Source organism: Aythya fuligula, chromosome 25, assembly GCF_009819795.1.
Source record: "Aythya fuligula isolate bAytFul2 chromosome 25, bAytFul2.pri, whole genome shotgun sequence".
Taxonomy (NCBI): Eukaryota; Metazoa; Chordata; class Aves; order Anseriformes; family Anatidae; genus Aythya; species Aythya fuligula.
This window is the reverse complement of record NC_045583.1, coordinates 2,997,482-3,011,499: the sequence shown is the minus strand read 5'-3', so window position 1 is coordinate 3,011,499 and position 14,018 is coordinate 2,997,482.

Below are 14,018 nucleotides of genomic sequence, written 5' to 3'. Positions count from 1 at the left end.
TTTGGAATATTTAGTTCAATTTACATTTAACTTGGCAGAGGTTATGAAGTTTTTCCTACTTTTGTCTTCAGCTATTCAAACAACACCTTCTGATAATTTCCCTCTCCTGCTACTTAACCCAGCCAGCTCCCTTCTGCTCTTACTCGAGGATTTCTTCATTGGTGGGATGTACTGGGTTTGTCTTTCAATATGATAAGCATAATCTGCACTGCCTGTAATGCTCAATTCACCCTTTTTGCTTCTCCTTGCAGTAAGCAAGCAGCATCCTCTTGATCTCCTTCAGAAGATGGCTCTTCAGAGAAGAAACCTTGCAAAGGGGAACATGATCTCAGCTATGAGGAGTGTTTAGCTTGTTTACTCGAGGCAAGGCTTAGGGATAATCCTTACCACTGACAAGTGTCTTATGAAAAGAGGATTCATAGCCTATCGGAAAGGCTAGGCACATCCTGTAAATCCATGCATAGAAAAAGGGGCAGGCATCGCCCCATGCCATTTTGCACAGAGCTCCTTTCCAGGAACACCCTCTGCTGCTCTGCTGAGATTTTTGAAGGCTGGGAAAGCACCAGAGGATTAAGCACAGAGGCAAAACACCAAACCTCAGACTCCTTAATCAGCTTTGGATGGACCTTATACAACAACACTTTGAAAAAGAAATTGCATTGGCAACCATGATCATTCCTTACCCAAGCTGTTTCTAGGACAGTGCATATTTCCAGTTGGCTTTGAATGTAGTACCTAAGCAATTATATTACGAAAGCCCTTGTGGAACAGTGTATCCAGAACTCCTTGGGAGGATTAACTATCAATATCGCATGTGCTGATGATGTCAATTCCACAGCTTCTTCAGGTACAATCCACACCTGAAGGCACAGCCAAGAACGGTCATATAAATTATAGGCTAGGAAAGCAAGGAGTCTTCCACTGAGTCTTGCAGCATTTCTGAGTGTCTAAAATTAATGCAGATGAGTCCTACCTCTGTATTCTTGAGCAGGCTCTCTGGACACTGAGGAAGGACAGGTCATGTGTCATTGTAGATTGCAGCACATGGCTGAACTTTAAAAATTAAAGGTTGCTCAGCAATGAACATGACACTACTATGTGTTTGGATTTCTCTCTGTCCATTTACAGTATGTAAAATGAATACCAAGAATCTGGAACATGCTTTCATTTTTCATTCAACACCCCACTGCCCCAAGCCACCACCCAGAGGATCATCACCTCCCAGCCCAAAGCGGTTCCCAATTTGTGCTAATTAAACTGTGCAGAGACCACATGGCACTGCGCAGAGCATCCCTAGGACACACCGAGCCCCGGCCTCACACCGCAATATCACGAAGGACCCCACAGTGCCACCGCCTCGTGCTGGGACGCACTTGCACAGCCAAGCTCTATCTCGGTTTCCCACACCCTGGGTGCAATCACCCCGAGCAGAGGCACCGCCGTGGCATCCCGGTCCCACACGGCACGCTCCCGGAGGACACGTGGCAGCCCATACCAAAAGCCCTACCCCATAAAAGCCTGGTAGGTGTAAATGAGCTTCAGCATACACAGGGCACCCGCAGCCCACAGCCCCCATAGCGCTCGTGCACCCACACTCCAGGGCGTCTCCACCATGGGAGCCAGGGGCACGGGTCAGAGGAAGACACAAGTCCTGTGCGAGGTGCAGTGACTCATTCCTTATTTACCTTCCCTGTAACATTCGTTACTTTATGCTCCTCCATCGTATAACCGTCATTTGCATCTTTCCCGCAGCTATGTGTCCTTGAAGATTTAATCTCGCTGAGCACAGTTGTTATCTAGCCAAGACTGCACTTGGCCCCCTTCTTGGTGTTTTCTAAGCTTGCCTTTGTCCCTTGGGACATGTTGTAGGAAACCCTTTTGAGGGACTCCTGTGAAGCTACCAAACCCAGAACCACATCTCTCTCTCCTCTAACAACAGGTCTCTCCTTTGCATGGACAAAATGCAGGTAGAGCCTTTACAGCCCCTTCTCCTCCATCCACATGGGTGGAGCAGTGACATCCAGAGCAACATTTCCTTGTTTCAGGGAACACCAAGCACAGTTTGTCAGGATGTGGCACCCACCCCTGGTTGCTCGCGCTGAATGACCTCTGTCTGACCAAGCCCCCTCTTCCAGCTCCCTTCCAGCTTTCTGCAGTCTCATGTCAGAAGGGATGTGGTGAGAGGGCCACCAAGTCTCAGCTCCCACCCACCCGTGCACTGATCCTGCGTGCTGGTGTCACCAGTGGGACCCTCAGTGCCTCCAGCATCCCCAGCCCACAGCAGGGATGAGCAAAGGAGCATCTCACGTTGGGAAGAGCACGAGAGTCTGTGCAGGGTACGAGGGGTGGCACTGGGGAGGAATTGCTGGCAGTAAATCTGAGGTAGCAGATCTGCTCCCGATCGATGCTTCAGCCAATGCTGCAGGTCTTGGGTGTCCCGAAGCTGTGAGATGGCCACATCTGAGTGCTGCTCCTGCAGCAGCTCCAGAGCTCGATGCTGTCATACCGAGAACTTGCAGGAGACCTGCCCGAGCCTGGTTTCTCCCCTTCCTGTGGAGCTGCCTGCCTTTCTGAAAATGGAGAGCAAAGCCAGAGGAAATGCCCCCACCCTGCCACCCTGCACAGGCGTGCCCGGCTTCCCAAGGCAATGCAATGGAAAAAAAAAAAAAAAAAGTAGAAATTTCCAGAAGTGATAGCGCTATTGGAAGTTCCTGGCACTACAAAAGCCAAATACTTTCCCAGAAAAGCTGAGTTCCTCCCTCCTTCCCCTTTACAAAGAGCCTCACAAGTGTGCTGCAAGTTCTTAGCTAACAGATTTGAGCTCGGGCAATAACTGTAACTGCTTTTGGGTCCCGGGGCCAAGTTTCAGTCTGAGAGATGACCCAGACTGGGTGCTGTGCAATTAAGCATGGCAGGGATTTGCTTTGTGCATCTTATTGCTTTCTTCCTTACGTTTTCTATTCTTTCCCCGGGAAGCCTCTTCATCTCACAGTACAGGTAACTCCTGCCTCAATCAGCAAGGCTCTCTCCTGGCAGAACAGGAAAATCAGTCTCCTGTCAGCAGGGCTGAAAGAAACGCTCAAAAAATATTAAAAAAAATAAATGTGAGATTATCTGAGCACCTTTGAGTTCCACCCTGAGCTTTTCTTTAGCACTTTTCAGCTGTTAGGAAACCGATTCTTGTTTCCTTTCAGGGGAGGAGAAGCAGCACAGGGGTGCTGAAGGTGATGCTTTGTGTCACAGAGGGGCCACTGGCAGGATCCCAGCAAGACTCTGGATTTCCCAGGCTACAGCACATCTCCTAAATGGCTCCCATCATTTTTGTCTGGGTGATGAGAATCTGGCTGTGCCTATCTCAGATCTCTTTTTCTTTTTCTTTTTCTTTTTTCTCTTTTTCCCAGGGCTAATCCAGAAGCAGCCTAGAAATGATTTCCTGAGGGAAGCAGAGAAGCAGAGGGTTAAAGAGCCGGCGCGGGGGGGGAAAGGGAGAAGGAGGAGATGGCACAGGCAAGTGTTTATGTTATCCAAAGCGATGACTCCTTGGTACACGGAGCTAAACCCACACCCATTGCCTTTCTGCCCCTGGAACCTGGGCGAAGCAGCAACAGCACTGCAGGGCTCAGCCACCGTGGGAAAGGCAGCGGAGCCCCGGCGAGGCCGGCCGCGCGGCGCGACCCGCTGCGGGTGACTCAGAGCCCCACCTTGCTCCGAGCAGGAGGAAGCAGAGCTCGTGGAGAGGCAGCCGAGAAAAGGCAGAGCACGAGAAAAAGATGAGCAAGCCCCCCGTGTTCACACACACACACACACTCCCCACGATGCTGAGGGTAAAGGAGCGGTGGAGACGTGTGCGGCATCGCGGCAGCCGGTGGGGGCACGAGAAGCAGTGGAGGGTTTTTCTTCCAAACATTGATGCCCAGAAGGGAAAGGCTGGCGGTGACTGGTGGGGGGAGATGAGCAGCATCTTACTCATGGGCAGGTAGCGAGTTGATCAGTTTTGTCCTAGGAAGGGAGAAACAGGACCCCAGGCTGAAGGAGGCAAGAGCAGCGTACGTGGGGATGCCTCCCCTGGTGGGGATGCCTCCTCCTTGGCTCTGCCCTTGCCACTGTCCTCCTGCCATGCACCCCCCTGCAAGGGCACCAAGGGGCTGTGGCACCCCCAGGAGTCCCAGCTGGGAATTTGGTCCATGCATCTCCTGGTGTTTGGCAGGGGATGGACGGTTCTGCCCTTCATCCTGAGCAGGAGGGCAGAGGGCAGAGGGTGCTTGTGCCCAGGACCACAAGCACCCTCTACCCAGACCATCACCAGCACCCTGTCACCCTCCTTTGGGACCATGGAGAGATGAGAGAAGCTCAGAACAAGGTGAGGCACCGACGTTAGTGCTGAGTCTCCCTCACTTTCAGGCACCTGTTGTGGCTCTGGGTGTCTGTTCTGTTGCTCTGTTTTTTGAGGGGGTCCCATGCCATTGAAACATGGTGCGTAGCTGCCTGCACAACACCCTGCAGGCACAGCAGGAGTTTGCTGCTCCTATTCACCCCAGAAATCCTGCCACAAACCCCTTCACGTAACCTCAGGTGCTCTGAAGTCCCCCCAGATACCTGCTGGCTGCTGGGGCTCAGCACCAGCAAGCACATCAGGAATCTGCCTCCAGCACACAGCTCGTGCTGGGCCCTGGGAAAGAGCCCAAACCCTGAGCCTCCGTGTCTGAAGCCAGACTCCTGCTTTCAGCATACCGCAGAGCAACACTGGTTTCAGACAGACCTTGGCACCTACCAAAACCAGACCGCAGATTCAGGGCCTTAAATTTCACTGGCCGGGGAAGGACCGTCCAAGGCCAGAGGTGATTTTGCATCATCGTCTTTTCCAAAGCACAAACCTGAAAAGCCTTCTCTGAACCCTGGGATTTTCAAAAGGGACGAGTGATTTGTGAGGTCTCACATGTTTTTAAAGCCCTGTTTTCTTAAAGTCATCTGGAGGCATCTCAACACCTAATTTGTTCAGCACAAATTTGACAGTGATGGTGTTGCTGTGAGGGTGCCCCATGCTCAGCTGCCAGCAGTGCAGAAGGAGATCTACCATCATCTCTCCTCCCCTCTGGCTACGGACAGCAATCATTTGCCCACAACTACCTGCACAGCTTTGCAGGGCTTGTAGGACAGCTTGCTTGCATTATTTTTTTTTTAAGCTGCCAAACACCAGCTTTCCATAAGCTGAGCTAAACAACCACATCTGAAAAACTTTCCCTACAACCCTGGCCTCTATTGCTCATTCCCTGTTAGGAGAAATCTCTTGGGATCAATCCACCCTCACATGAGCAGCTTAAAATTAGACACTGAAGTCTGAGGTTGTCACTCTGGGTTCCCTACAGAGCCAGTGGAGAGAAATAGTCTGCCCAGCATGTGGTTCACCCCATTATACGAAAGAGGTAGAAGGAGGGGCAAATTAATAATTTTCTATTTCCACTGCTGATTAAGGAAGTCCAGATGAAGATAACAAATGTTCAGATGTAGCTAGGTTGCCTAAACCTCACCCTTTATCTTTTGTGAGTGCACATACACAAAAACACCCATGCTAATACTGTACTGCAAAGGGACAATCTTAATTTCTAGGATGCTGGACTAGCTCTACCCTGGCAGGACGGGATGCAGAACAACACATTCCCTGTGCCTTTCTGACATGAGAGTGAAACGAGTCGCAGACCACCAAACAGGGTGAAAACAGGTGGAGAAGCTTTGCAATGCTCCTGAACGTGGCGCTGGCACTCACAGGGCAACTGCATGGGTGTGCTCCCAATTCTTTTCTTGCCATCACCACTCACACTGTTCCTGTTTCTCTAGAAAAAAAAAAAAAAAAAAAAAAAAAAAAAAAAAAAAAAACAGCTCCTGGAGTCATTGAGCTGTTTAGGTTCACTTTCCTTTTTTTTTTTTTTTTTTTTTTTCTGAGCAAAAGTCTGCAGAGAAAAGCTTGACATGCTCAGCAACGCCCATGTGCTGGAGGGTAACACATCGTTTTGGTTGGGATTAAGAGGACTTCATTGTAAATAGCTGGGCGCTCTGACTCATGCTCATAGCTTAGTTCATTTTGCTCATCCTTAGATGGAAAGCCTTCTAACTGGATTTCCTCAGCAATTTGTGGCTGCTTTCAATGTATCTGGTTGGACATAAAGCAATGCAAAGAGGCTGTCAAAGCCTCACCTGACTGTCCAGCCTTGCCTTTATGGTGGTGCTCTGACCCAACAGGGAAATGGGAGCTGGAAGTTGCATAACCGGTGCCAGTTACGCACAAGGGCAATGGAAATGAGGAAGTTTATCCCCAAAACAAGGATATAATGTATTTGTTCTTTGTGTCCAGCAAGACTCATACCACAGACTTTTGCAAAGGTGACTGCTGGGAGTCTGGGAGCTCAGCAAGGGGAGATTCTGTCAGAAACCTGAAGATAGGAAGTGAGCGTCCAGTGAAAGCAGTTAGGTATTTAATTTAATGTGTCGTGGAAGATCTCCTCTCACATGCATGTGTGTGTACAGACATCTATGCCCAAGGGAAGAGGCTCATTCTCTGCCCAGCCTTCTCCCACAGAAAATTGCAGCTGGCAGCACGGCTGGAGCACGATCAGGTCAAGCTGGAGGTCTGCAGGGTGACTAAGGCAGCCCGGGTGCAACCTTTCCCCAATAAACACACGGGTATTTATGCTCAGGGATGGTCTCAAATTCAATAAGCCACTGGATTTGCATGTTGGGCCATTGCAATGGGAACACAGGGCCAAAAGAGTTCAGGCATCCAAATATGAAGGCACAAATCCTCGCAGCAGGCCACATCACTGCACACGCCAGTGTTTGAAATGCCTCTGGCATGAACCCCAAATTGCCAGATGCACAATTACTGACCAGCTATGTAGACAGGGCTGTTGTATCCACTATACTCCACAGGGCATGGCAGCTGTCTGGCTAGCATGCCCTTTGCAGACATAAAAATAATACTTTCAGTATTACTTCTTCTCTTTGAATGTAACCAGACACACATGAGCTGCTCTGTGCTAATTCATCTCACACACAGCATTCTGGGCTATTTAATTTCACACTGCTCTGTAGGATTTCAAGTTCTCAGGTGCTGAACTTGACTACTCACGCACCTACACTGGGACATAAACAAAAATAAGAAAACAGCAATAAAAAAAAAAAAAAGTCTCATTCTCCCCTTTCACATCCAGGTGGTACCTAGCAGGAAGCAGACTGAAATTCATGGTCCAAATCCCAAGATTTCAGGTCTTCTGTTAGGGTAGGAGTAAATCTTAGGGTGCCTGCCAGTTCTGTATGTACTGATGCTAAGCCACCCTCTCCTGCCTGGCTGGCGTTAAGGAGTTTAGTGTAAGGAGGTTCTGAGCACAATAAAATGGCATTAGCAAAGAGCTGCACTGAAATAAGGACAGAACTGGGCGTGTGGACAATTCATTTTTTTAGTGCTGTTAAGCATCTTAGGCTGAGCCTGGACGTTATTACTCTGTCACAAAAAAAAAAGATTGCAGATAATGAGCTAATAACACCTCACTTTCCCAGCCTGCTTTGCATCTTCAAAGCGCTCCACAAGAACAAACTAATTAACTGTCCAGAGAAGAAGCTCATGACTAAGAGCTGAGAAGCCATGTGAGTCAATCCGCTTGCAACAGGTCTTTGCAGATTTCAGTAAAAATTCATTTCGAAGGAAGGTCTGCCTACTGGCTCGACTGGTCACACCGATCCCAGGCCACATTCCACGGGTGTGAGCGGCGAGGATGGACCCAGCCCGGGAGAAGCCCCACCGACTTCAAAAGAGCAACACCTCGACAGGAATGCCCCAAAACCGACCGTGTGGCTTCCTCCTTCTAATTTGTGTGTGCGCGCACCCGGCACACGCTAAAACTGCTGAGCTAACAGTCCCAGACCCAGCAAACCTCCGCCAAACAAGGGCGCATCCCAATCAGCATGGGAAGGCATTACTGGCAAACAGCCCCATTCCAGTGTCCCGAGACCATTAATTCAGGAACACCACACCATACCAGGGGATTTTAATCGAGAATTAGGTTTTCTAGCATAACTTTGAGGAGTACAGACCCGACGTAGTCTTTGAGCTGTGTCTCCAGCTTGAGGATCAGCGCTGAAGTCCCAGCTCTCTTATTCCTTGCTTTGGGCAAATTATTAAGCTTCCACAAGAATGTGACTTCTCCTGCAGGTCCTTGGCTTTTGGGGAATGTGGGTCACATTTGCTTGAGCAAAACAGAGATGAGAACGTCATTTTTTTGCTGTGGGTAAGTGAATTCAGAGGCCCAGCCCTACAGAAAGAATTTAGACATTTCAGGCCAAGAATCTTCTCTTGTAAACTCCTGCCTAGCTGCATAAATCTCCACCAGGAAGCATCCTTGATCTACCTCTGGGGCAGAACCTCTAAACAAAGACCCAAATTAAACCTACTTTCCCCAGATCCTCAGCAGATTTCAACCCAAAGGTTGTGGGGAACAGCTGGGGAGGAAGCGTGGCTCTGGGACATGTTAAAGGGTCGGTGCCTTCCTCAGGGAGACACCCATCCCAGATGTGCTTCAGAGACACAAGCCCCCATCTCACAACCCCTTTGTCCAGGGTCTGGTGGGTTTCCAACCTGCAGTCCCCCAGCCTGCAGGCTGCTGAGGGTCCTGAGGAAGCTCTTTGCTGTCCCTCTGTTTTGTCCGTGGCACTGGAAAGCCTGATACAAAATCGCCAAATCCACTGGTGGATCCAGGTGCCTTTAAGTGACCTCATGTCTTTAGGGCAGGTGTTATGGGCCATATGCTTTCCCGCAGAGCACTGGGCCAGATTTCCAAAATCTCTCAGCACACTGCAACAAAATCCAAGGAGGAGTTTTGTGCCCAGGAGAGCTCACATCTCCATGAAACATCCAGGGTTGGGTTTGATGCTGCATCCGTGTCTGGGACTCATTGCAGACAGCGATTGCTCCCCTTGGTTCCTCAACTGGTTTGTGGGCAGAGGCTTTAGGGAGTTTCACATTATTTTTCCTTCTTCCCAAAAGAGAAGTGCTTCTTTCTGGGTTGTTTATTGGTTTGCGTGCAAGGAGCTGCCGGTAGGTCGGCCTGTCCCTAGCCCAAGGGCCTGCGAGCTACAATTGGGACTTTTCCGCAGCTGCCAAGAAATGCCAACAATTTCCAGAATCCTTTAGTTACTCTTCCTTTGCCGTGAAGATATTTGGAAGGCAGCGGTTAATCACGGGGCTCAGCAATTTACAGGGCTAATTGCCCCAGAGGCAAATAACCAGGGGATGAGGAAAAGTTCCCATCCTGCAGAAGTGTGCTCCCTCCAGCCGGGACCTCAGCCCCTGGTTTTACCACGCCAGGACACACAGCCCCGAGTCACCCTCTGGAGACTTTTGTCTCTGCCCACTGCTAGCAGGGATGGCTTCAGGGTCTGCTGGTGCCTGGTTTACTGGGGGCAGCTGGAGGGGCAGCAGGAGGAGCCCTTGATGGAGCTGGAAGACCCCAAGGGATCCCATAGAGGGATCTGGAGCCGAAGGGCCCCAGGGATCCCATGGAGGAATCTGGTGCCCAGCATCAGGCGATGCTGACGTCTCCGCACTGCAGTGCTCCACCAGCCATGGGGGACAGGAGCCCTTGGTGCAACCAGCCAGCCCTAGGGAGCTCTCCATCCTCTTGGCAGGGACCTTGGGCACCTCTTCCAGCACCCAGAAAATGCTTCTTAGTCTCTGGCAGCATGATTCTGCTTGTATGGATTTTGAAGTGTTTGAAACACTATCCTGGACAAAAACTCTGGGGTGGAAAATATCTCAAAGCTAAATGTTTGCTTCCCAAAATGTGTTGTTAAAAAAATATATATATATATAAAAAAAAAAAAAAAAAAAAAAAAAAGCAGAATTTGAGAACTGCAAAATTAAATTGAATTTCATCTTGTCTGTTTTATTTTGTTTGAGGTGTGACATGGCACACAGCCAACAGCCTGACAGCCAACAGCCTGACAGCCCAGTGCTGCAACGCTGCCTGAAAAGTTACAGTTGCTGCTCTATTTCAACAGGTAATCAACAACATCTGGTTCATCGTGAGAGATCAAAGTGCTTCCCTGGATCAAAGCATCCTGTCTTTGTCATGATATCAAAGTTAGATTTATTGCTCTGCGAAAGCACAACTGTATTTATTTACGTGTGCAGATAAAAGGTTTGGGCAGCTCACAACGCTTCCGAAGCCAGGTGAGCGCCCCAAATAGAGTAATTTTGATGTTGTGCTGTGCCACAATCTCACACATCAGCTGTAGCATGTAGCACAGGAAGCGTAAACCAACGTCACATGAAGAGAGCACTGAGTGCTGCAGCTCTGCTGGGCTCAGGAACCAGAGCTCAAAACCATGCTCATGTCAGGGGGAGGAGAGATAGGAATTTGGATCTTCCATCTCAGCAGCCAGTGCTGTAACCGCTGGGCTGTTAGATAAGGGATGCACTGCCTTCCTCTGCTGCTCTCTCTCCTCCTCCTCCATGTCTTTTGTTTAAGTTGTGAAGGCAAGCCGGGCAGAAAAACCTCTGCTGGTCTGGTGTTGTACTGGAGTAATCTGCAGCAGGCCAGCTTCTTGCATATTTATTTCATGCAGGAAGGCAGACAAAGAGAATTGCTTCGTAATGAGGATTTTCCCAGGCACAGGTCATGCCGGGTCTGAAGGCAAAGCCTGCAAGTCCGCACTTCAGCATGAATTTCCATCTCTTTGAATTTCCAACGGGCCCAAACTGGAGCTTGTGTGCAGCGGGCACATACGGTGTGCTGGGGTCATGCTGTGAGAGCATGGAGTGCAGGACCAGGCTCTTTGCAAAGGCGATGGCACTTTGTGAAGGAAATCCTCATTAAACGTGGCCATCAATGGACTTAGGACCTGAACATGGCTGCCTGAAATAAAATAACCAAAATTCAGCCTGGCATCCACATCCCCTTCGGAGCTCCCCAGCTGCTACTGCAACCAGTGCAGAATTAAGGGTGTCTTGAAACGCATACCCTGCCCTTGGGTGTCCAAATCCACTGGGGATGCCCCAGGGGTGCTGCGGGCATGGTTCCCCTGTGCCCACCGCTGCTGATTCACCTTACTCCAGAGGCACGTTGCAGGATCTGGCACGGTGAGCTCTGCATGTGTGTGCACACAGGTAGCTGCCTGTGTGTGCACAGAAGTATCCATGGCTGAGTGCACGTGCCTGGGACTCTGCGTGTGCAAGAGTGTGTGTGCTTGCATGCAGCTCCCTTCCCCTGTGGGGAGCAGCGTGTCGCAGGACAAGCTTCTGAAGATACCTGGCCTAGAGTGGGGTTCTGGGAACCCCCCCCCTGCCTATGGTTTATGGGTTAGAGATGACACAAAACTGGGAGGAGCAGCTGACACACCAGAGAGCTGTGCTGCCATCCAGAGGGACCTGGACAGGCTGGAGAAATGGGCTGCAGGGACCTCATGGGGTTTCCTGAGAAGTGCCAAGCCCTGTCCCTGGGGAGGACCAGCCCCAACCCCAGTCCCAGCCCCAGCCCCAGGATGTGCCGGGGGCACCCTCATGGCCCTGCTGGAGCAGGGGGGACCGGAGGGACCCAGGGGGCCCTTCCCACCTCCACCTCTCCATGATTTTGTGATTCAGACCTGGGTACTGCCCGTGACTGCCAGAGCTGCCTCTGCAGCTTGGCTGCTCCCACCAACCATCACAGCAATGCTGGTGCTCAGCACCACACCAGGTCAGGAGTTACAGTGCAGCACTGCCTTTACCAGTCATAAACCTTATGGATCCTACGCTGGGCTCCCTTTTGGTCTCAGCATCCCAGTGCTCATGCCAGTAGTTGCTGCCTGCACCAGAGAAGAGCACGGTTTACAGCCAGAGCTTAAGCTGAAACCTGGGCATGAAAGCACAAGCAAAAGCAATGATTCAGACATCACTAGGAAGCTTATTTTCCTTCCACTAAATGCCAATAAAATGCTGCTTCCAGACAACTGCTAAACCCTTTTCCTTTCCATCCCAGAGCATTGTTGCCTGCTTTGTCAGCAGGACTTGTCTCATGGACATGGGTCATTGCGTAGATGCTAAACTGTGCTTACGGTGCATTAAAGTCCTCATTGACAATTTTACACTTCTGTGGAATCAGCATAAAGCGTGGGCGACTTCTACCAGGTAAAGGTGATTAACTGTTACCAATGAGCTGGCTACTACAGGCAGTGATTTACAGGGCTAAGATATTAGTTGAAACTCGTAGTTTTATGGGGCGTTTATAAATAACCATAAGAAAATTGCAAGTGTCAGGTATTCTCTGCATGCCACCCAGGACGTGGGAGTTGGTGCACCTCAAACTTCGCACTGTGCCTGTTGGGGGGACAAAACACCCCAGCACCTCCAAAGTGCGGATACCCCAACTGATGGGGCCAACGAGGGGTTCAGCATCACCACTGCTGAGCCACACGGGGCCCTGGCAACATTTCAGCTTTGAGAGCTGCTGCTCCATCATGCTCGTGGACCACTGCAGCTACACCACGTGCTGTAATTTTGGTAGTCTGGGCACACGTCTCTGGCTCCTTGGGATATGTGCTGGCCAGGTGGCCCCAGGACAGCAATTTGCTGTGCTGCCTAGAGCATCCCAGGCTAATATGAGTATGGACAAAGATTCAAGCAGGCTGTTTCTGTCTGTAGTGGTGGTGGCAGGACTGGGCTCTTCAGAATCTGTGTTTCAGCCTCTGGGAACCATCCTGGGTCTCGAGTAGGCTGAGAAGAGCACAAAGCTGCCTTGCACACAGCTCTGGTTTCTGCTGCAGCCCAAAACATCAGAGCAATATTTCACCAGCACCTTCTAGGTAAAAAACACATCTTCATCTGCATCTGCTCCAGCACATGGGGACAGTGGTGCCCTGCCGTGGGGCTGCATCAACCCAACAAGTGCAGACACTTGTGAGACCTGGGCAGAGTTTCCTAATGCTGTGGTCCAGGCTCATGCAATTGTGCTGAGACCCCCGTGCTGGGAACCCCGTGCTGATCACCAGAAGAGGAGGCTTTGTACCCTGGGCTGGAGCTTTAGAGGGTGAGTCCCCTGTTCGGGAAAGGCAGGGTCTCTGCCCCTTGTACCATGCTCCAGAGGATGCTGGTGCTTTGGCTTAGCATCCAGAGGTCCTGCTGCCCACATGGACAGTGGGGCTCCACAGCAGCTAGCAGACACTAACACACTGCCAATGTTCCCAGTGGCACAGCAGAGAGGCTGTTAGGACCCTCCGTGAGCCCCCAAAGGCTGCTGTCAGGGGCCCCTAACTCCACAGCGGCATGGCCAGCCCAGTCCTACTGCTGCACTAATCCAAGACTCATCCTCTTGCAAAACACATGGCATGCGTGGCAGGACGGGGACAGCACGCCCGGACATCACTCACCAGCACACAGCACCCTGCACCGCACCCCAGCAAACCTTGGCACAACGCGCTGCACCCATACAACCATCCCGCAGCCCGTGGTGCAGCACTCGGGACGCATGCAAAACCCCAAAGAAGACCCCCAGACGGCTGTGCCACGTCCCAGGGGATGGATACCAGCATCCCTCATCACGCTCTACCAGGCCCACTCGTGGTGGGGTTGGGGGACATCCACAGACACGGGTGGGAGACGTAGCAGGGCTGGGCGCTGACTCAGGGTGCGGGGAGCAGGGAGGGAGGTGCCGGGCGGGGAGGAGGGCGCCGGTTTCGGCCCCGGCGCGCAGGGAGCTGGGCTGGCGGGGGGCCAGCATGCTGCCGGGACAGGCCGTGCTGTGGGAAGCAGGGAGTGCCGCCGTGCTCCCACCCTGGGCGCTGCCGCCCGCGGGGACGGGCAGAGCGGAGGCAGCACCTCTGAGCGGCACCGGGCGCCCGCATGGGCACGGCCCCTCGCTTCTGCAGAAAGGGTTGGGGGATCGGTTTTTGGAGCTGTGGGGAACAGGGTGGCTCCAAGTTGTAATCTTCTGCCCTGAGTGATGTTCTCTGCCAAGGGCCACATGTCGAGGCAGGGTGGGAATGTCACCAGCTGG